The 23,337-nt window shown below is 38.0% G+C and overlaps 1 non-coding gene across 1 annotated transcript; it reads right to left on the bottom strand.

Annotated features, from left to right (window-relative positions):
• Nucleotides 1–5,876: 5,876 nt before the first annotated feature.
• On the bottom strand, nucleotides 5,877–5,982 carry LOC122021999. Its single transcript, XR_006122750.1, has one exon. It is a non-coding gene; the product is annotated as a small nucleolar RNA R71 (small nucleolar RNA).
• Nucleotides 5,983–23,337: the final 17,355 nt, after the last annotated feature.

Genomic DNA, 23,337 nt, shown 5'->3' with positions numbered 1-23,337 from the left:
TCCACATCATCAAGGTTGGCTTATGTGTGTGTCACATCATGAGGGAGATCAAGAGTTGTGACTCTTGATATTCCATAGAGGTTTAAAAGCCTCTAATGTGGCCGGCCACCATAAGATGTGTGTGAGTTACAATTTTGTGCTCATTGATTTCATCTTCTTCCTCCTTGCTTCTTCTTCTCTCCCTCTCCTCCAACTTGGACGAAACCTTGAAGAGTGCTAGCACACTCTAATGTTTCTTCTCCACCTTTTTTTTTCGTGTGGATACACATAGAGGGGTGTTCACTTGACACCCTTTAGATCCGACGAACCTTGGACGAGCGGGATAAGTGAAGGGTTTCGCATCAAAGGTATAAACTCCTTAACATGTAGATCTAGGTTAGAAAACATGTACAAGAAATTTTTATTTTTTAAATCTTCGCACGGATCCGGTGGCATGGGATTTCGGGATTTTCACAACGCAAAAAGCGGTTTTTGCGGCCCGAAAGTCCCAACAGTGGTATCAGAGCTACGTGCGAAGCGTGTACATGTTTTATTTTGTTTTTTATGAAAAATTACAGATCTGTAAGTTTATGTAAATTTACATTTTTTTTAGTTTTTATGAGTATTTTTCTTGGAGATGCGAAGCAACAAGTGCTTGGTAACTTGTAGGCTTCGTATACCGAGAAAAACCTTCCGAAACGGCAAGGTTTCGCCCAAATAGTTTTGGGACAGCGGCTTAAGGTGCTGTAAGATCGTAGTAGGAAACTTGTGAGACTAATTTCACGAGTAGGGGCACTTCCCCTAACCTCGCAAGGGGTGTTGTCCCACGATCGCGCCCGAAAATCGCTAAACGGAACCACCGAGAAATTGTAAATCATAAAATTATAAAAACAGTAGTAAAATTGCAAAAAATTATAAAAAATACATAATTTAGAATTATGTATGATTTGTTATGGTCATGGCCCAAAAAAAACCCCAATTGAATTGGTTACATGTGTTGTAATTCATAATATGGCATGCACGCCATATTTGTGTGATTGTGCGTGTTGTATATTTGATACGCGACTTACGCGTCGTGCCTTTCTATTTTATTTCCTATTGTAAAATAGTTTAGACTCGAATGTAACTCGAGTTTCATTTTTGTAATGTACAAAATGGAGAGGTGGATGATCCACTCGAGGAGGAGTTACGAGGAGGGTGCAAGCAACACATGTTGGTCAAAGGGAGGAGCTTGGAGAAGCTGTTGACCCTAGGTTGACCATCCGATCTTCTCATTGGCTTGAGAAGATCATAGTAGGGTCATGACTAATCACAATTTATTTAATTATTTGTGTGTGTGTATGTGATGCATGCTAGAGTAGAGTAATTAATTAGTGCTTTAACGATTAGATTAGATCGAAATCGCGTATATGATGCACCACGATTAAATTAGATCTAAATCGAGTATATGATACACATCAACGATTAGATTAGATCTAAATCGCGTCAACTCAAAATGCCTACCATGCCATGATACCCATCACTACCTCGATCACATGTTGTTGTTGAATCTGCCAAAGCAGAGCAACGCATATTATCTTGGTAGAGTGCGGAGGAAAAATCTTGGTCCCGCCTATCAACACATGGGTGAGTACAAACTCAATTAGATTGAGTAAAACTAGTTAAACTCAATTGGATCGGGTTTAACTATAGGCATTTTCCAATGGTTGGAAGATATGACAAAATCACATTTATATTAACTCTTGGGCGATTTAGCCGAAGCTAACTCAAGTTTTAATATAAATGCGGATCTTGATCCTATAAACAAGAGTTGCATAGAGATGTAATTGGTAATTAGTTACCTACCGATCATACTAAGTCTTGGACGATTTAGCCAAAGCTAACTCAAGGCGTAGTATGATGTGGATCTTGTTCCGCAAGAATTATAGCTAGTTGGTTAGAATCTAGTAGGTGTGGTTTGACCACATCCATGACTTGATTCTACAAAAGTTCTATAATTCAGTGGGAGCATCATTTAGTTAAAGGCCTAATTAAATGATTAGTGGAATATGATATTTATTTTTTGCATTTTCTGTTGTAGATTGTCATGAAGTCAAACACGAACACCTTCTCTCTGCGTTCTGTCCTTGATAAGGATAAGCTCAATGGAGCTAACTTCCTACACTGGTACAGGAACCTGAGAATTATTCTCACTCAGGAAAGGAAACTGTACGTCCTAGAGACGCCCATTCCCGAGACACCTCCTGCCACTGCCACGCGAGCTGACCGTGATGCTTATAAGAAGCATCAAGATGACGCATTAGATGTGTCTTGTCTCATGCTCGCGACCATGAACTCTGAGCTTCAGAAGAAACAAGAGTTAATGGGTGCTTATGATATGGTTGAACATCTTCGTCAACTATATCAAGGACAAGCTAGGCATGAGAGATTCAAGATCTCTAAGGCATTGTTTCAGTGCGAGATGCAAGACGGGACTCCCGTAGGTTCGTATGTACTCAAGATGATTGGGAACATAGAAAACCTACAGAGGTTGGGATTTTCCCTTGGCCAAGAGCTGACCATTGACTTGATCTTGCAATCCTTGCCAGAGACCTACAGTCAATTTGTCATGAACTACAACATGAACAAAATTGACAAGCCACTACCCGAGCTGCTAAGCATGTTGAGAACTGCTGAGCTAAACATTAAGAAGGTAAAGCCCAACTCCATTTTGATGGTGCAAAAGGGAAAAGGCAAGGGCAAGCCTAAAGGTAAGGGAATGTCCCAAGCCAAGGGCAAAGGCAAGGCACTGAAACCCAAAGGAGGGGTCGCCAAGGATGCTACCTGCTTCCACTGCGGTCAGCAAAGTCTACCTGGAAGATCTTAAGAAGAAGAGAAGTGAGACTTCTACTTCAGGTATATATGTTATAGAAGTTAATATCTCTATTTTCTCATCATGGGTATTAGATACCGGATGTGCTTCTCACATTTGTACTAATGTACAGGCATTGAGAAATAGTAGGGCTTTGACGAAGGGCGAGGTGGAACTACGAGTAGGCAATGGAGCACGGGTTGCTGCTGTTGCTGTAGGGACTTACTATCTATCTCTTGCCTCTAGGCTTGTACTAGAACTAGATGAATGTTGTTATGTTCCTGCTCTTACTAAGAACATAATTTAAGTTTCTTGTTTGGACAAGAAAGGTTTTTCATTTATAATGAAGAACAAATGTTGTTCAGTTTATTTAAATGATATGTTCTATTGTAGTGCAACTCTGATTAACGGACTTTATATTCTAGACTTAGAGAACCCCATCTATAGCATAAATACCAAAAGGTTCAAATCAAATGAAATGAACCAAATCTATCTCTGGCACTGTCGCTTAGGTCATATAAATGAAAAACGCTTATCCCAGCTCCATAAAGATGGTTTGCTGGACTCATTTGATTTTGAATCATATGAGACATGTGAGTCATGCCTACTGGGCAAGATGACCAAGACTCTCTTTAGTGGATACATGATGTGCGTAGATTATATACTCTTTTATGCATGTTTTTACGCACATTTACATATTTTGAGCATGCTTGATCTATGCATTTTTATACTTCCAGCTTTCCTTTTAGCATATTTACTCTTTTGGTTCGGGGATCTTCTTTTTGTGCATTTTCTGTACACAGGAGTCGATTTGGTGAAGAATCTACATCTTTGGGCATGCATTGGAGGAAACAAAGGGAGAAAGCACCGGGCCGCACTGGTATGGAGCTCGGGCCGTGTGGAGTTTGGCACCAACAAAGAGGAAGATGACATGGCCGTGTGAACCTCGCACCGTGTCAAGATTTGAAGCCAACCAGAGCAGAAGCCTTACATGGCCGTGTGGATCTAGTGTGAGGTTCTGCAAAGCAGGCTGTGGCGGTGTGCACCACACGGCCGTGTTGCATTTCCAGAGCAGAAGGGTTATGGCCGTGTGGAGGCACACGGCCGTGCAACTTTGGCAGAGAGGGAACTGAACATGGGCGCCCGATTCCTCCTCTATTTAAACCCTTCTTCATGAATTGCAAGAGGATCTCTCCCCCTTTGGGAGAAGGCAAGATTTGGTGGTTTCCTCCCATTCTTGGGAGGATTTCTGGGCGATTCTAAGGGAGATCTCGACGATTTCGACTCCGGAGCGAGGATTGGATCCGAAGACGAGGCTTCTTCGTTGATAAGTTTTCTCTTTCCCCCTCTTCTTGATTTCTTGGATTGGGGATTTAAGAAATGCTTGTAATATCTATTTCTTCGGGTTTTCTTCCTCGATTCATGGAGTAGATCTTGTATTCTAGGATTAAGGGAGTATTTGTATGGTGGATTGATGTAATCTCTTATGGATTTGCCATTTTCTTGTTTCAATGACATTGTCTTGCTTGTATCAATTAGATCTTGAATGATTAATGGTGATTTGTGCTTAATTCTCATTCTTGATTGATTGTTTGGATTTCTTGTGGACTTTGTAAAGATAAACTCTCACTCGATCATCCGAGGGATCCACGTGATAGGTGCAAGCCCGTGTAAGGACGTTTGAGAGATAATCTTGAAGAGGAAATGGGAATATTCAAGAGAGTAGGATGGATCTTGTGATTAGTTTCTTGTATCTTGATAGATTAATAAGTTGTGGGCTTCTATGTTGATATCCGAGGAAGGCATAGTAATAGGTGCGCTTCTGTGTAAGGACAACGTAGGTTCATGTCTAATTAATCCTATTTAGATACATTTCTCAGTCCTTAGCCGGTTGTCTATTGCAAGAGAGAACTGGCAACTTTCAACATGTTTGGCAATTGAGGGATAAGAATTGGTGAACCATTTACATTCAAGAAATCTTACAAAGAAACCGAAACTCCTAGAATCTCCCTTTATCATAACCCGAAACACTAAACTCTTGTTTGTTGATCTTTAAGATTAGATTTGTTTACCTTTACTTTGCTTTTGAAACGATTGGATAGTTGTTTAGCTAATTCGCATTGAGACATTTCTAGTGCTTATTCCAGTCCCTGTGGATACGATAATCTTTTATATTACTTGCGACATTTCCGTACACTTGCGCGTTGCCGGGGACTGCGCTATAACATTAGGAATTATCAATTGAGTTAGACTAAACATAACTTTTCTTTCTTTCTTTACATTTTCATAGTTGTAACTTTAGAATTCTGTTTCTATAAGCTTTTCTTTTCTTGAATAACATTCTTGACAATTCTTTTTGTTGCAATTCTAATTCTAATTCTAACTTTGCATTCTTGATTTCTAGCACTCTAATCTAACTTTTCTCTGTTTTCTCTTTTGATCTAGTTTCTTTCTTCTTTTCTTTTGTAAACATATCTTGCAATCTTTAGCATATGAATTATTCTAGACATTTTTCTTTTTCCTTTTATCTTTTCTTTCTTGTTTTCATTATGCATTTTCTTTCTTGCAATTTAAATTCTGCATTTGCTTTCTTGCTTTTCATATTGCATTTTATTTCTTGTTTTTGATTCTTGATAATTTTCTTTTTCTCCTTGAATATCTATGAGCACTAACATGTCAAGCAGGCCCATGAGAAATATTTCTACACCCTTTTCTACAAGATTTTTATCTCCCATTGTGCAACCTCAAATTGAAGCAGAAAGTTTCCAACTAGACCCAGAGATAATTTTCATGATACAAGGTCACAAATTTGGAGGAGAAGTATCAGAAAGTCCTTATCTGTATCTTGAAACATTTTTAGAGATTTGTGATTTGGTGAAATGTGAAGGAGTATCAGCAGATGCAGTTCGATTGATGGCATTTCCTTTCAGTATCAAGGATAAAGCAAGGACTTGGCTATATTCTCTCTGTCCTCAAAGCATCACAAGTTGGGAACAATTGGAGAAGCAATTTCTGAATCATTTTTTCCCTCCAAGTAGAACGGTGTATATGAGAAATTGCATAACAAATTTTGCTCAGGCATATGGAGAATCATTATTTGAAGCATGGGATAGATTCAAGAGTCTTCAAAGACAGTGCCCTCATCATGGTTTTGAAAAATGGTTGATTTTGCACATATTCTATGGGGGAATTTCTTTCTCAGACAAGATTTTATTGGATTCATCAGCTGGAGGTTCTTTTATGGACAAAAGTGTAGATGAAGCTTATTCGTTAATTGATCAAGTGACATTGAACCTCCATGAATGGTCGAACAAAAGTTGGATGGAATTTCCCTCAGATATTCAAGAAGTGAAAGCCATAAATGTAAGAGAGCCTGTCAAACAAAATGAAATTCAACCACCTAAAAATGTTGAAATTCACAAGTCACAGAGTGAGGAGTTCAAACATTTGGGGGCAAAGCTTAATAGTATTGTTTCAAAATGGTTTAAAGAAGATCCCCCTCCCACACAGTCAAGATCCAATGAAAAGTGTGATGATGTTGGGTTGAGAAGTGGCAAAAATCATGAAGAACTTCTGAAGAATGACATGTTTAGAATTGAGGAGAAGAATAATAGAAGATCACAAGAACTCAATTCCATTTCTTTAGGAAGTTCCCAAAGGCCAGAAGTACCTTTCCCTCAACGATTAATCACACCAACATTAGATAAGCAAGTTGGACCTCCTCCAAACACTCAAAGGGAATTTGGGAAAAAGGGAGTTCAGTCTTTCCCAGGACCTTCACTAAGGATTCCTTTTCCACAAAAGTTAGTGGGGGTCAATGAAAATAAAGACTTCGGCAAATCCTGTGACACTAATATGGTTGAGTGTAGATTTTTGAATATATATGAAGATGAAGATTTTTCAGATGAGGATTTTATTGATAATGTAGTGGTAAATAAGTTTTCAGATCTACCTCAAAATTTTATAAGGTGTTATAGTGACATTGAATTTTCAGATGATGAATGTGATGTGGTAGATCAACTTAAAACTGCAAGTGAAGTTATTGATCCTCTTGTTATTGATTCTCCTATTGAGGACATAGATGTTGGTTTATTTTTTGATGTATGTGTTGATGATGATGATATGGAAGAATGTGTAGGGAGCTGTGTTGTGGAAGCAGCATCTCAAGGATCACCACCTTTGTCAAGACAACCCTTAGAGGTTTTAAGAATTGATCATGTTGTGGAACAATGTGTAGAGACTTATACAGAGCTAGTAGAGTCTCAAGAATCACCATCATCGATATCATCAACACCTGAGCTAGAGCCACTACATAATTCTGAAGAAGTCACATCCCATTGTTTAGAACTTTCAGGTACACCTCAACAATGCAAGGTTAGTATTCTTAGTGATCTTTTAGAAAATTTCATAGAGGTACCTATAATTGATTTTGTTGGATGTGATTCATTTCTTGATACATACTCAATTCATACTAATATGGTTCTAGTTCCTTCTTATATTACATTCTTGTGGGAGGTTTGTTTTTCTTTTGGGTGTGTAGGTTTTCAAGAGGCCAATAATTGGAAGCTCATACTGAACCGTCTTCGACCACCTGAAACAACTTTAAAGAAGACGAAGATGGAGAGGGCGATACATCACTTTTTAACTCCAATATTGAAAGCTCCCTCCATAATAAGAGCCCTTGGTAGGAGGGTTCTAAAATATCTTACCCCTCCAAGAGCAAGATTTAGATGAATCTAATGAGGTGGTCGAGCTGATGACCTTAAACAAGCGCTTCTTGGGAGGCAACCCAAGTTCAATCTTGTTTTCATTTTACTTTTAGTTTCTTTTTATTTTGTTGATAATAAATCATACCCTCTACTTAATTCTTCTTGTCTATCTTATTTTTGTAGATTTTAAAGTTGTGGAGGATTGTGAACATTGGATAGAGGAGTATCTAAAAAAAAACATGAATGTCAACCATTTGGAGCTCATCACTTGGTAACTTCTCTTAAAATCTCCTCCACATTGTTTTTAGTTTTCATTGGGACAATGAAAAATTTAAGTCTGGGGGGATGCATTAGATGCATTTGATTTGCTTTGTTTGTTTTTGTTTTTGCTTATGTCTTGCATTTTGGGTTTTGATTTTTTGTGGCATACATCTTGAGAACATCAAAACTTCACTTATATGCTTTCTTGGATTCAAGTGAAATGTTAGCACGATTATTGTCTTGATTCATGATGTTCGAATGATGCTAGTAGTAAACTTTATGTAGTTCTTTTTTCTATCTTGGGAAGCATTAATAAGCTAAGAATCTTATGGTGATGAGTTTTAGTTTTGGTTCAACCTTAAGGATTTTATCTTCACTACACTTGTGCTTGATGCTTGAATAGTTGATGTCATTGAAATAGTCATGATTCATCTTGTTTGCTTAGTACTTGGTTTCCATGGTGATTTCTCAACTTTCATTTTGGTTACTGGATGTGGCTCAAATCATTAAAGCTCATTTGGAAAAATCAAAATATCCCTACATGTGTGCTAAAAGTACATTTGTGAATAAGTTTTGCACAATGCAAACACTTAAAAAAAAAAAAAAAAAAAGAGGGATATAAAAAACAGTTGTCATGAGTGGAATCTAGCAAGTCACCCCTTTGAGACCGAGTTAGGTTACTGGGGAAATGACTGTTTAGCTTCTCTTGAGATTGAGCACACCTTTGAGACCTTGGGTTAGTTGAGAAATATGAACCAAGTGAATGGTGAGTAAGTGCCTATCACTGGTTACTTGTCTTTCATTGGGAACACTAGGAATTCAAATTTGATGATGACTTGACTAGGACATGGATTGAAACTTGAAGGGTGTTGAGTTACTTTTACATTGCGCACAAGATTCTTATGCTTGAACCATACTTTACTTGTTTCCATGATCATGCTTGTTAATGAAACTTTTTGATAGAATTAGGAAAGTGCACTAGGTTTTATGAATATGTTGTAGAACATATGAATTTAGACTGCAGCATTTTGCTTGAGGACAAGCAAAGGTTTAAGTCTGGGGGTGTGATGTGCGTAGATTATATACTCTTTTATGCATGTTTTTACGCACATTTACATATTTTGAGCATGCTTGATCTATGCATTTTTATACTTCCAGCTTTCCTTTTAGCATATTTACTCTTTTTGTGCATTTTCTGTACACAGGAGTCGATTTGGTGAAGAATCTACATCTTTGGGCATGCATTGGAGGAAACAAAGGGAGAAAGCACCGGGTCGTGTACCTCACACGGCCCTGCACTGGTATGGAGCTCGGGCCGTGTGGAGTTTGGCACCAACAGAAGAGGAAGATGACATGGTCGTGTGAACCTCGCACGGCCGTGTCAAGACCAAACAGTGTGGGTGTGCACCACACAGTGTAGTATTTCCGAGAAGGGTTATGGCGTGCAGCTTTGGCAGAGAGGGAACTGGACATGGCCGTGTGAATCTCACACGGCCGTGTCACGGGACCGTGTAGCGCCCGATTCCCTCCTCTATTTAAACCCTTCTTCATGAATTGAAAGGGGATCTCTCCCCCTTTGGGAGAAGGCAAGATTTGGTGGTTTCCTCCCATTCTTGGGAGGATTTCTGGGCGATTCTAAGGGAGATCTCGACGATTTCGACTCCGGAGCGAGGATTGGATCCGAAGACGAGGTTTCTTCGTAGATAAGTTTTCTCTTTCCCCCTCTTCTTGATTTCTTGGATTGGGGATTTAAGAAATGCTTGTAATCTCTATTTCTTCGGGTTTTCTTCCTCGATTCATGGAGTAGATCTTGTATTCTAGGATTAAGGGAGTATTTGTATGGTGGATTGATGTAATCTCTTATGGATTTGCCATTTTCTTGTTTCAATGACATTGTCTTGCTTATATCAATTAGATCTTGAATGATTAATGGTGATTTGTGCTTAATTCTCATTCTTGATTGATTGTTTGAATTTCTTGTGGACTTTGTAAAGATAAACTCTCACTCGATCATCCGAGGGATCCACGTGACAGGTGCAAGCCCGTGTAAGGACGTTTGAGAGATAATCTTGAAGAGGAAATGGGAATATTCAAGAGAGTAGGATGGATCTTGTGATTAGTTTCTTGTATCTTGATAGATTAATAAGTTGTGGGCTTCTATGTTGATATCCGAGGAAGGCATAGTAATAGGTGCGCTTCTGTGTAAGGACAACGTAGGTTCATGTCTAATTAATCCTATTTAGATACATTTTGTTGGATCGAGATCGCGCTAGAGGGGGGGTGAATAGCGCTCGCGGCTATTTTTGTCGTATCGGAAACGTAAAACTACCAAAGTAAATATACGCAGCGGAAGTAAAGAATGCAATCACAGAAAGACACAGATAGTTTTACTTCGTTCGGAGCCTAGGTCGACTCCAACTCGAAGGCCCGCGATCCTTGATCGCTTTCGGTGGGCAACACTTATAAGTACGAAAAAGAGTACAAGATTTACAATCAGTACTGTAATTAAAAACAAGTTTACCGACGACAGAATCGTAGACTCGAAGCTCCTGGTCGTCGTGGACTTGTAACAGCACTTCAGGGTCGTTGAATGAGCAGCACGCAGCACAAGGATTGCTTGGAAGTTCTATTTTGAAGCTGCTGGTCGAGACCCCTTATAAAGGGGGTTCAAGGCGCCTTACACTGCCGAGTCACCCGCGTGGATCAACACGGACCTGGTCGAACTCTTGGTTTAAGGCGCCTTCAACCTATCCAAGGCGCCTTCAACCTCTTCAAGGCGCCTTGCACCCGAGGCGCCTCCAAGCTCCATGGAGGCGCCTCGGCTCATCCGAGTCCTTCTTTGTGATTTTGGTACCTGCAAGTATGTTAATCCAAAGATACCTGCAACACAAAGTTAACACAACATAATAGTATGAATATGAAATTACTTCGGATTTCCAACCGAAACCCTAGGTCGACCCGACGCCACTGTTCCATGGGAACGCGTCCTCACCTACTCCTCTCGGAGATTTTACTTGCGGCGATCCTCCGATCGGACTTTTGCTCGACTCGATGCTCTCGGACGAACATCCGCCAGACTTTCACCTGGTTCGCGATACCAGGACTTTCCACCTAGGGTTACCACCCCCTAGGACTTTTGCCTGAAGCCATCGACCTGCCAAGACTTTCCGCATAGGGTTACCACCCCCTATGACCTAGGGTTACCACCCCCTAGGGTTTTACCTTGCCTAACCGCAGTTAGGACTTTCCTGAAACACTCAGCAAAAGCTGTCAGATAACAAAGCACCTTAACTTTGAATCCTTTGCCATTATCAAAACTTAGGTTCGATCGTCGGATGCTTCCCGCACCAACAATCTCCCCCTTTTTGATTATGGCAACACGTAATTCAAAGTTAAGAAAAACAACATATGTAATAACTGCATAAAGTTAACCAAGCTTAAGTAAATAAACTTCAAATGCAATAGAGGTTAAGCTGGAAACTTTGAACTTTGACATATTAGACTCCCCCTTAATAAAAGCCCTCCTTTTATCAAATACTTTGAATTTAACTTTAATTTACCTACTCTCTGCTTTTATTAAATACTTTGATTTTTCCATTAACTTTAAATCTACTCTCCCCTTTGCCATATATCAAAAATAAACTAGTTTGAAAGTAGATTTGTATTTTTCTGAAGGAAAATTTTCAAAAGAGGGAAAAAGAACAAAAAACGATTTAGCTTTTTGAGTTTTGGGATTTTCTAAATTTGAAAATACTTAGCTATATATTCAGCTTCAAAATGATTTGTATTGAGAAAATATTTTGCCAAATGCAATCAAACTAAGTGTAGTAAACTTATTCTTAAAATTTAACAAAGTTTGAAGATATGAGTATTTGAATTTTCAAAAAAAATTTTGCTTAGAAGTTATAAAATTTGAGGTCACTTTAAAATGTTATAATTAGTTTACTAGATTTGAAAAATAGTTGAATATTCAATTTCATGGTCAAGTTTTTGAAAAAACTGTAAATGAGTTTTGAATACTCATTGTGAACAACATATTTATTTTTAGGGCAGAGGGAGTAGTAGGAGTTTGTTTTCAGTCCAAGCATGAGTCAAATTAAATTATTAAGTTTAAATTGATTAAGTATCAGAGCCCTAAAATAATCAGGTAAAGAAATTTGATTAGAACCGTAAAGTATAATCATGCTTAAATTGAAACACATTTTTCCAACTGTCTAACCTTTAGCTACTTGCTGATTGCCTAGAGGGCAGTAGCTTTCACATGGTTAGTCAAATTAAGTCCATTTGGTCCAGTTAGATTTATCTAGAGCTGGAAGACTTGACTTGATTAATATTTATGATGTGTTTAACGCCCAGACTCATATTGATGCACAAATATAAGCATTCCTGAGTTCAGGCTGTACCCTATGCATCTCACGCCATTCTAAGTTTTTCAAACACAAGCAAGGTAGACCTAGGTGTTTGTGAGATGCTCTGGCTTTAATCTCGGGGAACATGATTTCTAGGGGAAAACTTAGGCTAGTTCCAAATGTTGAAAATTCTAAGAAATTGGAATTTTGAAATAAGTATTTTCCTAGAAATTTAAAAGCAAATGATAACCAAACATTGTCTATTCTACCCAGCACATTCCTATTTGTCTTCTAAGTGCACTGAACTCAAGTTCAGGTAAGGGTTTTGTGAAGATGTCAGCTAGATTTGATTTTGACTCAACATAGTTGAGTGTAATGTCACCCTTAGCTACATGATCCCTTACAAAATGGTGCTTTACTTCTATATGTTTAGTCCTTGAGTGATGAATTGGATTTTTTGTTAAATTTATGGAACTTATATTATCAATTGAGATTTTTGTGTTATGATAGTTCAGTTGATAGTCTTTAAGAGTGTGCATCATCCAAAGCAATTGAGATGTGCATTCACCTAAGGCTATATATTCAGCTTCAGTGGTAGACAAAGCCACACAATGTTGCTTTCTACTTGACCAACTTACTAGGCATTGTCCTAGAAATTGACAACTACCACTTGTGCTTTTTCTGTCTAACTTGCATCCGGCGTAATCCGAGTCAGAGTAGCCAAGAAGGTCAAAGGTGCAAGTTCTAGGGTACCAGAGTCCTATATTTAGAGTACCTTTAATGTACCTAAGTATTCTTTTAACATAGGTTAAATGTGACTCTTTTGCACAAGACTGGTATCTTGCGCACATACCAACTGCAAATAATATGTCGGGTCGGCTTGCAGTTAGGTAAAGCAGGCTTCCTATGGCACTCCTATAGTACTTTGGGTCTACTGGTTTGCCTTCAGGGTCAGAGTCTATGTTAATGTTGGTTGCCATGGGTGTATTTATTATTTTTGAATTTTCCATGCAGAATTTTTTAATTAATTCCTTTGCATATTTAGTTTGATAAATATATATTCCATCTTTAGTTTGTTTTATTTGTAGGCCTAAGAAAAAATTAAGTTCACCAACCATGCTCATTTCGAATTCATTTTCCATTAATTTAGTGAATTCTTTTAAAAATTTAGAGTTATTTGATCCAAAAATTATATCATCAACGTAGATTTGAGCTATGAAGATGTCTTTGTCTACAGTTTTTACAAATAGAGTTGGATCTATTTGACCTTGGTTGAAACCTTTGGATATTAAGTGATTTGACAATCGTTCATACCATGCCCTAGGGGCTTGTTTAAGTCCGTACAAGGCCTTTTTTAACCTAAATACATGATTAGGATATCCTAAGTCCTCAAATCCTAGGGGTTGGCTTACATATACTTCCTCCTTAATAAATCCATTTAAGAATGCTGACTTGACATCCATTTGGTATAGTTTAAATCCTTTGTTTGCTGCATAGGCTAACAACATTCTAATGGATTCTAGTCTAGCTACTGGGGCATAGGTTTCATCATAGTCCAAACCTTCAACTTGGCTGAATCCTTTAGCTACAAGCCTAGCCTTATTTCTAATTATTTCGCCTTGATCATCTAGCTTGTTTCTAAATACCCATTTTGTATCGATTATTGATTTATTTGAGGGTTTAGATACAAGTTCCCAGACTTGATTTCTCTCAAATTGGGCTAACTCTTCCTGCATAGCTATGATCCAGTCCGGGTCAGGTAGTGCTTCTTCTATTGTTTTTGGTTCGATTTTAGAAATTAGGGCAATTTGACTGTGAATTCTGTAGGAGGATCTAGTTCTTACCCCTAGATTTGGATCACCCAAAATTTGATCAGATGGGTGAGAGGTACTGACCCTAGTTAGTCTTGTAAGTGGGTCAGGGGCTGGTTCCTCTGGTTTATGAAGACTTGGTTGAATTTCATCATCTTCTATATTTCTTGGATCAATATCAACATTCTCATTTATATTTGGTAGATTATTTTCTTCATCAAATATTATATTAGTTGTTTCTTCAACTTTTAGGGTGTTTTGATTGTAGACTCTATAGGCTCGACTGTTTGAGGAGTATCCTAAAAATATTCCTTTGTTAGATTTGGGTGTGAATTTTCTTAAATAATCTTTAGTGTTTAAAATGTGAACTTTACATCCAAATACTTTTAAATAATGTAAGTTAGGAATTTTATGATAATATAGTTCATAAGGGGTTTTCTTGTGAAATTTGTTGATCAAAATTCGGTTTTGAATATGATTTGCAGTATTTATTGCTTCTGCCCAGAATTGGTGATTTAAGTTATATTCATTTAACATGGTTCTAGCGGCTTGTAGGGTTCTATTTTTACGTTCCACTAGACCATTTTGTTGGGGGTTCTAGGACATGAAAATTCATGTTGATATCCATTTATTTTACAAAATTGGGTAAATTTATGATTTTCAAATTCCTCCGTGATCACTTCTTATTCTTTTAATTTTAGTATCTTTTCATTTTCTATTAATTTACAAAAGTTACTAAATATTTCATAGGTTTCATCTTTAGTTTTAGGAATTTTACCCATGAAAATCTAGAGTAGTCATCAATTATTACTAAGCAATACTGGTTCTTGCTTAGTGACTTAGCTCCATGTGAATCAAATAAGTCAAGGTGAAGGAGCTCAAGTAAGGAGCTGGTTCTTTCAAGATTTGTTGATTTGTGTGTTGACTTAGTTTGTTTTCCTTGTTGACAAGCATTACAGATTGAATTTTCAATGAATTTTAGGTTTGGTAAACCTTTAACTAGACCATTTTGACTCATTTTTGAAATGAGTCTAGTGTGAGTGTGACACAATCTTCTGTGCCACAAAGCAGTTTCCTCTTCTTGTGTTAGAAAACACTTTGTTGAGGATGTTGGTAGATTAATGGAATACATATTATTTATCCTAAGTCCCTTAAGTAAGATTTCAGGATTTTCAATGTTTTTAACTAAACACCTGGTTTTGTCAAAAGTTACTAAGTATCCGTTATCACACAATTGACTTATACTTAGTAAATTAAACTTGAAATTTTCAACTAAAAGGACTTTTCGAATAATAAAATCGGAGTTGAGTTCGATATTACCTCTTCCGATTACCTTAAGTTGACCTTCGTTACCGAATGCAACTGATCCTAAGTTGTTGTATGTGAGTTTAGTAAACTTCAATTTATCTCCAGTCATGTGTCTGGAGCAGCCACTATCCAACATCCATTGATCCAATTCCTACATAGGAAGTGGTTGAATTGTTTTAATGGATTGCACGATAGTTAAGTTGAAGTAAACTTGTTAGAGATAAATTTTGAAGGAGTTTTGAAATTGAAAATAATTTTGAAATTGAGTTTTAAAATTAAGTTTTAAAATAATTTTGAAATTGAGTTTTAGAATAATTTTGAAATTGAGTTTTTTAAAATAACTTTTGAAATTAAGTTTTTAAAATAATTTTGAAATTGAGTTTTTTAAAATAACTTTTGAAATAATTTTGAAATTAAGTTTTAAAATAATTTTGATATTAAGTTTTTAAAATAATTTTGAAATTGAGTTTTAAAATTAAGTTTTAAAATAATTTTGAAAAGATTTTTTTTTTTAAAATAATTTTGAAATTGAGTTTTAAAATAATTTTGAAATTAAGTTTTTAAAATAATTTTGAAATTAAGTTTTTAAAATAATTTTGAAATTGGTTTTTAAAATAATTTTGAAATTAAGTTTTAAAATAATTTTGAAATTGAGTTTTAAAATTAAGTTTTAAAATAATTTTGAGTTTTAAAATTAAGTTTTAAAATAATTTTGAAAAGATTTTTTTTTTTAAAATAATTTTGAAATTGAGTTTTAAAATAATTTTGAAATTAAGTTTTTAAAATAATTTTGAAATTAAGTTTTTAAAATAATTTTGAAATTGGTTTTTAAAATAATTTTGAAATTAAGTTTTAAAATAATTTTGAAATTGAGTTTGTAAAATAATTTTGAAATTGAGTTTTAAAATAATTTTGAAATTAAGTTTTTTTAAAATAATTTTGAAATTGAGTTTTAAAATTAAGTTTTAAAATAATTTTGAAAAGAGTTTTCAAATTGTTTCAGTTTTGAAAATAATTCAAGTTAAAATAACTTGAATTAAGTTAAGTCAATTTAAATAATTTAAATTCCTAATCATCTCACCCGATCTAAAATTGTCAATCAGGGAACCCTATAATTGTTGTGAGATGAATTATAATTCAACTTTAAGGTTTGGGTTAACTTTGTGTTAGATTCAGGTTTGGCTTTGGGTTCAACAAGTAAGCATTCTTTGGATAAACTTCTGGGCTATGGTGAGTCACAAGGAGCTCATTAAAGTAACCATGCCTTCGAGGTTTTCCAAATAGTCCTACCCATTGATCTTAATACCAATCCTTGGTCTAACTAGTCAGGATTCATTTAAGGGTAGCTTCGGTCAGTTCCACTTGGCCAATTGCACCAGGTTGAAGCCATATCTTCCTAGACATGCGATGCCCAAGCTTCCCTAACGTACTATCATCCAAAAATTTCACCAGTACTGTGGATCAAGTTAAACCTAGCCCGTTTTAATCTAACCTTAATTACCCTGCCGGGTAATCTACTCTTGTTTTACCCATCTCGGGTAGATTAGGTTTAGTTACCCTGCCGGGTAGTTTAGTTGGGGGTGCCAGCGAGTCTGGATCCTCCATTTTTATTTTCAGTGTTAACTAAATTTTGACTCTTGAATATCTTAACTTGATTTTAACTTTGAGTTTTGAATTGATAATTTAATTTTGAATTTTGAATTTAATTTTTGGTGTTAAATTTCGAATTTTGAATTTAATTTTTAATTTTGAATTTCGAATTTTGAGTTTAGTTTTAAATTTTGAATTTTGAATTTAATTTTTAATTTTAAATTTCGAATTTTGAGTTTAATTTTAGTTTTAAATTTTGAATTTTGAATTTAATTTTTAATTTTAAATTTTGAATTTTAAATTTTTAGGATTGTTTTTCGTTTTGCTCCCCCTGAATCATGGCCTCGATATGGTCTATCGAGGTAGTATATTTGATCCTTTGGAACCCAGTATTGGTCAGGTCTAACTTGATTGACCAAGTTAGACTTGGAGACCCATGCTTGGACTGATTTAACACTTTGTTTGTTTATTAATGATAAATAAGATCTATATTTACTTTTGTATCCCAGCCCAGTTCTGTTGTAGACGGCTCTTTGTGTCCCAAGAATCAAGTCCAAATTCTTGGAGCCCAAAGTAAACCGTTCTAAGGTATTTTCTAAATTTTTAACCCGATTTGTTAGACTTGAATTTTCTTCCTCAAGTTTTTGAACTTGAGTTGGAAATTCAGTCTGACTCTGGTCAGGTAAGGGTTTAGCCACTTCTTTAAGGACACTTACTTCCTTTAGAAGTGACTTAACCTTCAGGTTTGACTTAGCTAATTTGCGCAATAAATAGCTAACTAAAGTGTTCAACCGGGAGATACTTACAGCGGGGTCTGGTCCTTCGGAAACGGATACGGATCCGTGGCTTTGCTCGGACTCTGCCTCAGACTCGCTCTCGCATCCGGATTCGACGACTTGGTCCCGGGCCATTAATGCAAGTAGACTCGTTTGTTCGAGCTCGTCGTCGTCGTCCTCCGATGAAGATTCGTCCCATGTTGCCTTAAGGACCTTTTTCCTTCTTTGCTTTTTGACCTCCTTCAGGTTAGGGCAGTTGGTTTTGATGTGCCCTTTTTGGTTACACCCGTAGCATGTAACTTCAAACTTCATCTTTGTATTTTGTGGGCCTTCCTTTGATTTCACTGCCTTCTTTAGATCTTTTTTGTCGAATCCTTTCGTCTTGTAGAGCTTCTTCACGAGATTTACCAGCTCGGTTGTAATGTCACCTTCTTCATCATCAGAGTCTGGTTCAGCTTCCGATGCTGGTTCGGTTCTCCGTCGAGGTCTCGGTTCCCGGGTTCGGCTTGTACCTGCAACCAACGCAATACCTTTCTCGGTAGGTTGTGCATTAGTCTGCTCATGAAGTTCAAATTCACTAAAAAGTTCATCTAGTTTTAAAGAAGATAAATCCTTGGAAACTTTGTAGGCATCTACCATTGATGCCCACAATGTATTCCTTGGAAACGAGTTTAGGGCATACCTTATTACGTCCCGATTTTCTATCTTCTGGCCAATTCCGTGAAGAGAGTTAAGGATGTCTTGTATTCTCGCGTGAAGAGAACTCGCCGTTTCGCCTTCCTGCATTTTTAGATTATATAATTTATTAAGTAAAAGATCTCTTTTACTTACCTTGGTGTCGTCAGTGCCTTCGTGGAGTTCGATGAGCTTTTCCCAAAGTTCTTTTGCGGAGGAGAATGGACCGACTCTGTTGAGCTCTTCTTTGGTAAGACCACATTGGATGGTGCAGGTGGCTTTTGCGTCAGCTTCCACCTTTTTGATAAATGCTGGCTCCCAATTTTCGCAGGATGTAGGCTTACCGTCGGTACCAGTTGGCAGTTCCAGTCCTGTTTTGACGATCATCCAGGTGTCGAACTGGATCTTCAGATATATCTCCATTCGCCCCTTCCAATATCCGAAGTCTTCTCCGGAAAATAGTGGGAGACGAACGGTGCTATATCCTTCTTGTTGGGCCATTTAGATCTAAAAGAACGAAAACAACAAAATCTATTCCAAGACCGAGTCTTGGATTAGTAATCTTGAAGAGTAAAAAAGAATAACGAACTCGAGTGGTGTTGCACCTACTTCGAGCAAAAGTCGATTCGAGGGAAACAAAAATTAGAATATAGCTATAAGGCTAAATTCTAATTCGACTCCGAAAACGAAAAAAAACTGCGAAAAATTTGTTTTGAAAGGTGGTTGCACCAATTCAAAACGACCCCGCTCTGATACCAATTGTTGGATCGAGATCGCGCTAGAGGGGGGGTGAATAGCGCTCGCGGCTATTTTTATCGTATCGGAAACGTAAAACTACCAAAGTAAATATACGCAGCGGAAGTAACGAATGCAATCACAGAAGGACACAGATAGTTTTACTTCGTTCGGAGCCTAGGTCGACTCCTATCAAGGCTGCGATCCTTGATCGCTTCGGTGCAAGCAACACTTATAAGTACGAAAAGAGTACAAGATTTACAATCGATCGTAATTAAAAACAAGTTTACCGACGACAGAATCGTAGACTCAAGCTCCCGGTCGTCGTGGACTTGTAACAGCACTTCAGGGTCGTTGAATGAGCAGACGCAGCACAAGGATTGCTTGGAAGTTCTATTTTGAAGCTGCTGGTCGAGACCCCTTATAAAGGGGTTCAAGGCGCCTTACACTGTTCACCAAGGCGCCTTGAACGAGCCGAGTCACCGCGTGGATCAGCACGGACCTGGTCGAACTCTATCTGGTTTAAGGCGCCTTCAGCCTATCCAAGGCGCCTTCAACCTCCGGTTCAAGGCGCCTTGAACCCTATTCAAGGCGCCTCCAGTCTGCTGCGCTGGCCTCTTCCTGGCTCGCACCCGAGGCGCCTCCAAGCTCCATGGAGGCGCCTCGGACACTGTTCATCCGAGTCCTTCTTTGTGATTTTGGTACTGCAAGTATGTTAATCCAAAGATACCGCAACACAAAGTTAACACAATATAATAGTATGAATATGAAATTATGACAGTCTCCGGATTGTCCGATTCTGACTTTCAATTTCCAAAAACCCTAGGTCGACTGACGCCTCTGTTTCCTCTATGGGGAACGCGTCCTCACCTACTCCTCTCGGAGATTTTACTTTTGCCAGTGCGATCCTCTAGATCGACTGGACTTTTGCTCGGCACTCGATGCTCCCGGACTTTCTGCTGAACATCCGCTTCACCGGCCAGTTCAGACTTTCACCTGGTTCGCGATACCAGGACTTTCCACCTAGGGTTACCACCCCCTAGGACTTTTGCCTGAAGCCATCGACCTGCCAAGACTTTCCGCATAGGGTTACCACCCCCTATGACCTAGGGTTACCACCCCCTAGGGTTTTACCTTGCCTAACCGCAGTTAGGACTTTCCTGAAACACTCAGCAAAAGCTGTCAGATAACAAAGCACCTTAACTTTGAATCCTTTGCCATTATCAAAACTTAGGTTCGATCGTCGGATGCTTCCCGCACCAACACATTTCTCAGTCCTTAGCCGGTTGTCTATTGCAAGAGAGAACCGACAACTTTCTACATGTTTGGCAATTGAGGGATAAGAATTGGTGAACCATTTATATTCAAGAAATCTTACAAAGAAACCGAAACTCCTAGAATCTCCCTTTATCATAACCCAAAACACTAAACTCTTGTTTGTTGATCTTTAAGATTAGATTTGTTTACCTTTACTTTGCTTTTGAAACGATTGGATAGTTGTTTAGCTAATTCGCATTGAGACATTTCTAGTGCTTATTCCAGTCCCTGTGGATACGATAATCTTTTATATTACTTGCGACATTTCCGTACACTTGCGGAGCGTAACAATACAGCGAGAGAGTGACTGACTTGTTAGGACTTATACATAGTGATGTATGTGGACCTTTCAATGTCGTTGCTAGAGGTGGTTATAGGTACTTCATTACATTTACTGATGACTTCAGTAGATATGGTTATGTGTATTTGATGACATATAAGTCAGAATCCTTTGAAAAGTTTAAAGAATTCAAGAATGAAGTACAAAACCAGCTTGGCAAGAGTATTAAGATACTTCGATCAGATCGAGGAGGAGAATACCTTAGCCATGAGTTTCGTGACTATCTAGCTGAGTGTGGGATTCTATCCTAGCTCACTCCTCCCGGAACACCATAATGGAATGGTGTATCCGAAAGGAGAAATCGTACCCTATTAGATATGGTACGGTCTATGATGAGTCACACAAATCTTTTCCTAAATCTCTTTGGGGCTATGCTCTGGACACAGCAGCCTTCATACTCAACTGTGTTCCATCCAAGGCTGTGATAAAGACACCATATAGGATATGGATTGGGAGAGATGCCCAGGTGTCTTTTATGAGGATTTGGGATTGTGAGGCTTACGTTCGACGTCAAGTCTCAGACAAATTGGGACCCAAATCTAATAAATGCTATTTTATAGGATATCCCAAGGAAACGAAGGGATATTACTTCTACATTCCCAGTCAACACAAAGTAGTTGTGACTAATACTGGGGTTTTTCTAGAAAGAGATTTTGTTTCTAAAAAAACTAGTGGGAGTACGTTCAATCTAGAAGAAGTTTAAGATATGGACCATAGCACTGAAGCCTTGATAGAAGTTGAACTAGAACTACAAAGTGTTGTGGATGATGAGATTATTCCACAAGGAGTTGAGGAACAACGACCAGTTCAAGTAGACATACCTCTTCGCAGGTCTGATAAGGTACGTCGTCAGCCTGAGAGATACTCATTTCTCTTGTCTGACCATGATGACGCTATGCTCATTGAGAATGAGCCTACCTCTTATCAGGAAGCTGTGATGAGACCAGATTCTGAGAAATGGCTAGAGGCCATGAGATTCGAAATGGAATCCATGTACACCAACCAAGTATGGACTTTGGTTGATCCACCTGAAGGGGTAAAATCCATTGGGTGTAAGTGGGTCTTTAAGAGAAAGACTGACATGGATGGACTTATATATAAGGGTCGTCTGGTAGCTAAAGGTTTCAAGCAAATTCATGGTATTGACTATGATGAAACATTTTCTCCAGTAGCGATATTTAAGTCCATTCGGATCATGCTTGCTATTGCAGCATACCATGATTATGAGATCTGGCAGATGGATGTCAAAACCGTGTTTCTGAATGGAAACCTGCTCGAGGATGTGTACATGACACAACTTGAGGGTTTTGTACATCCACAACATATTGGCAGAGTATGCAAGCTGCATAAGTCCATTTATGGACTAAAGCAAGCTTCTCGGAGCTGGAATCTTGGATTTGATGATGCGATCAAACAGTTTGGTTTTATCAAGAATGAAGATGAACCTTGTGTCTACAAGAAGATTGTAGGGAGCACAGTTGTCTTCCTTGTATTGTATGTGGATGACATACTACTCATTGGGAACGACATCCCTTTGCTGTAGTCTATGAAGACTTGGCTAGGGAATTATTTCTCAATGAAGGACTTAGGTGAAGCAACCCGTATTCTAGGCATACAGATCTATAGAGATAGATCTAAGAGATTGCTTGGCCTAAGTCAGAGTACATATATTGACAAGGTATTACTACGGTTTCCCATGCAGAACTCCAAGAAGGGATTTCTACCGATGTCACATGGTGTGAGTCTTTCAAAGACTCAAAGTCCCTCTTCTAGAGAGGAGAGAGACCGCATGGATACGATCCCTTATGCCTCAACCATAGGATCTATCATGTATTCCATGCTATGTACTCGTCCTGATGTTTCGTATGCTTTGAGAATGACGAGCAGATACCAATAAGATCTAGGTGAAAGTCACTGGATAGCAGTCAAGAATATCCTTAAGTACTTGAGAAGGACTAAAGAATATTTCTTGATATATGGAGGTAATGATGAGCTAACTGTAAAGGGTTACAGTGATGCCAGCTTCCAAACTGACCAGGATGATTATAGATCGCAATCTGGGTTTGTGTTTTGCTTGAATGGTGGTGCTGTGAGCTGGAAGAGTTCAAAGCAGGACACAGTTGCTGATTCTACAACAGAGGCCGAGTATATTGCTGCATCAGAAGCAACAAAGGAGGCAGTTTGGATCCGCAAGTTCATTACTGAGCTTGGGGTGGTTCCTAGCATAGCTGATCCGATAGAGCTCTATTATGACAACAATGGAGCAATTTTACAGGCTAAGGAACCTCGCTCACACCAGCGGACCAAACACATACTACGGTGCTTCCGTCTCATTCGAGAGATCATCGATAGAGGAGATGTGAAGATTTCCAGAGTACCCACAGAGGCTAACATCACTGATCCCTTGACCAAGGCTTTGGCTCAGAGAAAGCATGATGGTCACATTAGGTCATTGGGCGTTAGAGCCTACACTGATTGACACTAGTGCTAGTGGGAGATTGTTAATTAGAGCCATAGAGTCAATCATATGATAATTATTATATGGACTCATTGTATCATATTCCAATGTATATAAAGGCATTTGTTTTTGGTTATTATAATTACTTGTATTGGTGCCAAATAACTAAATATAATAG

The sequence above is a fragment of the Zingiber officinale genome, chromosome 9A (genome assembly GCF_018446385.1).
Source record: "Zingiber officinale cultivar Zhangliang chromosome 9A, Zo_v1.1, whole genome shotgun sequence".
In the NCBI taxonomy this organism is placed as follows: Eukaryota; Viridiplantae; Streptophyta; class Magnoliopsida; order Zingiberales; family Zingiberaceae; genus Zingiber; species Zingiber officinale.
This window is presented reverse-complemented; position numbering and strand designations above follow the sequence as displayed.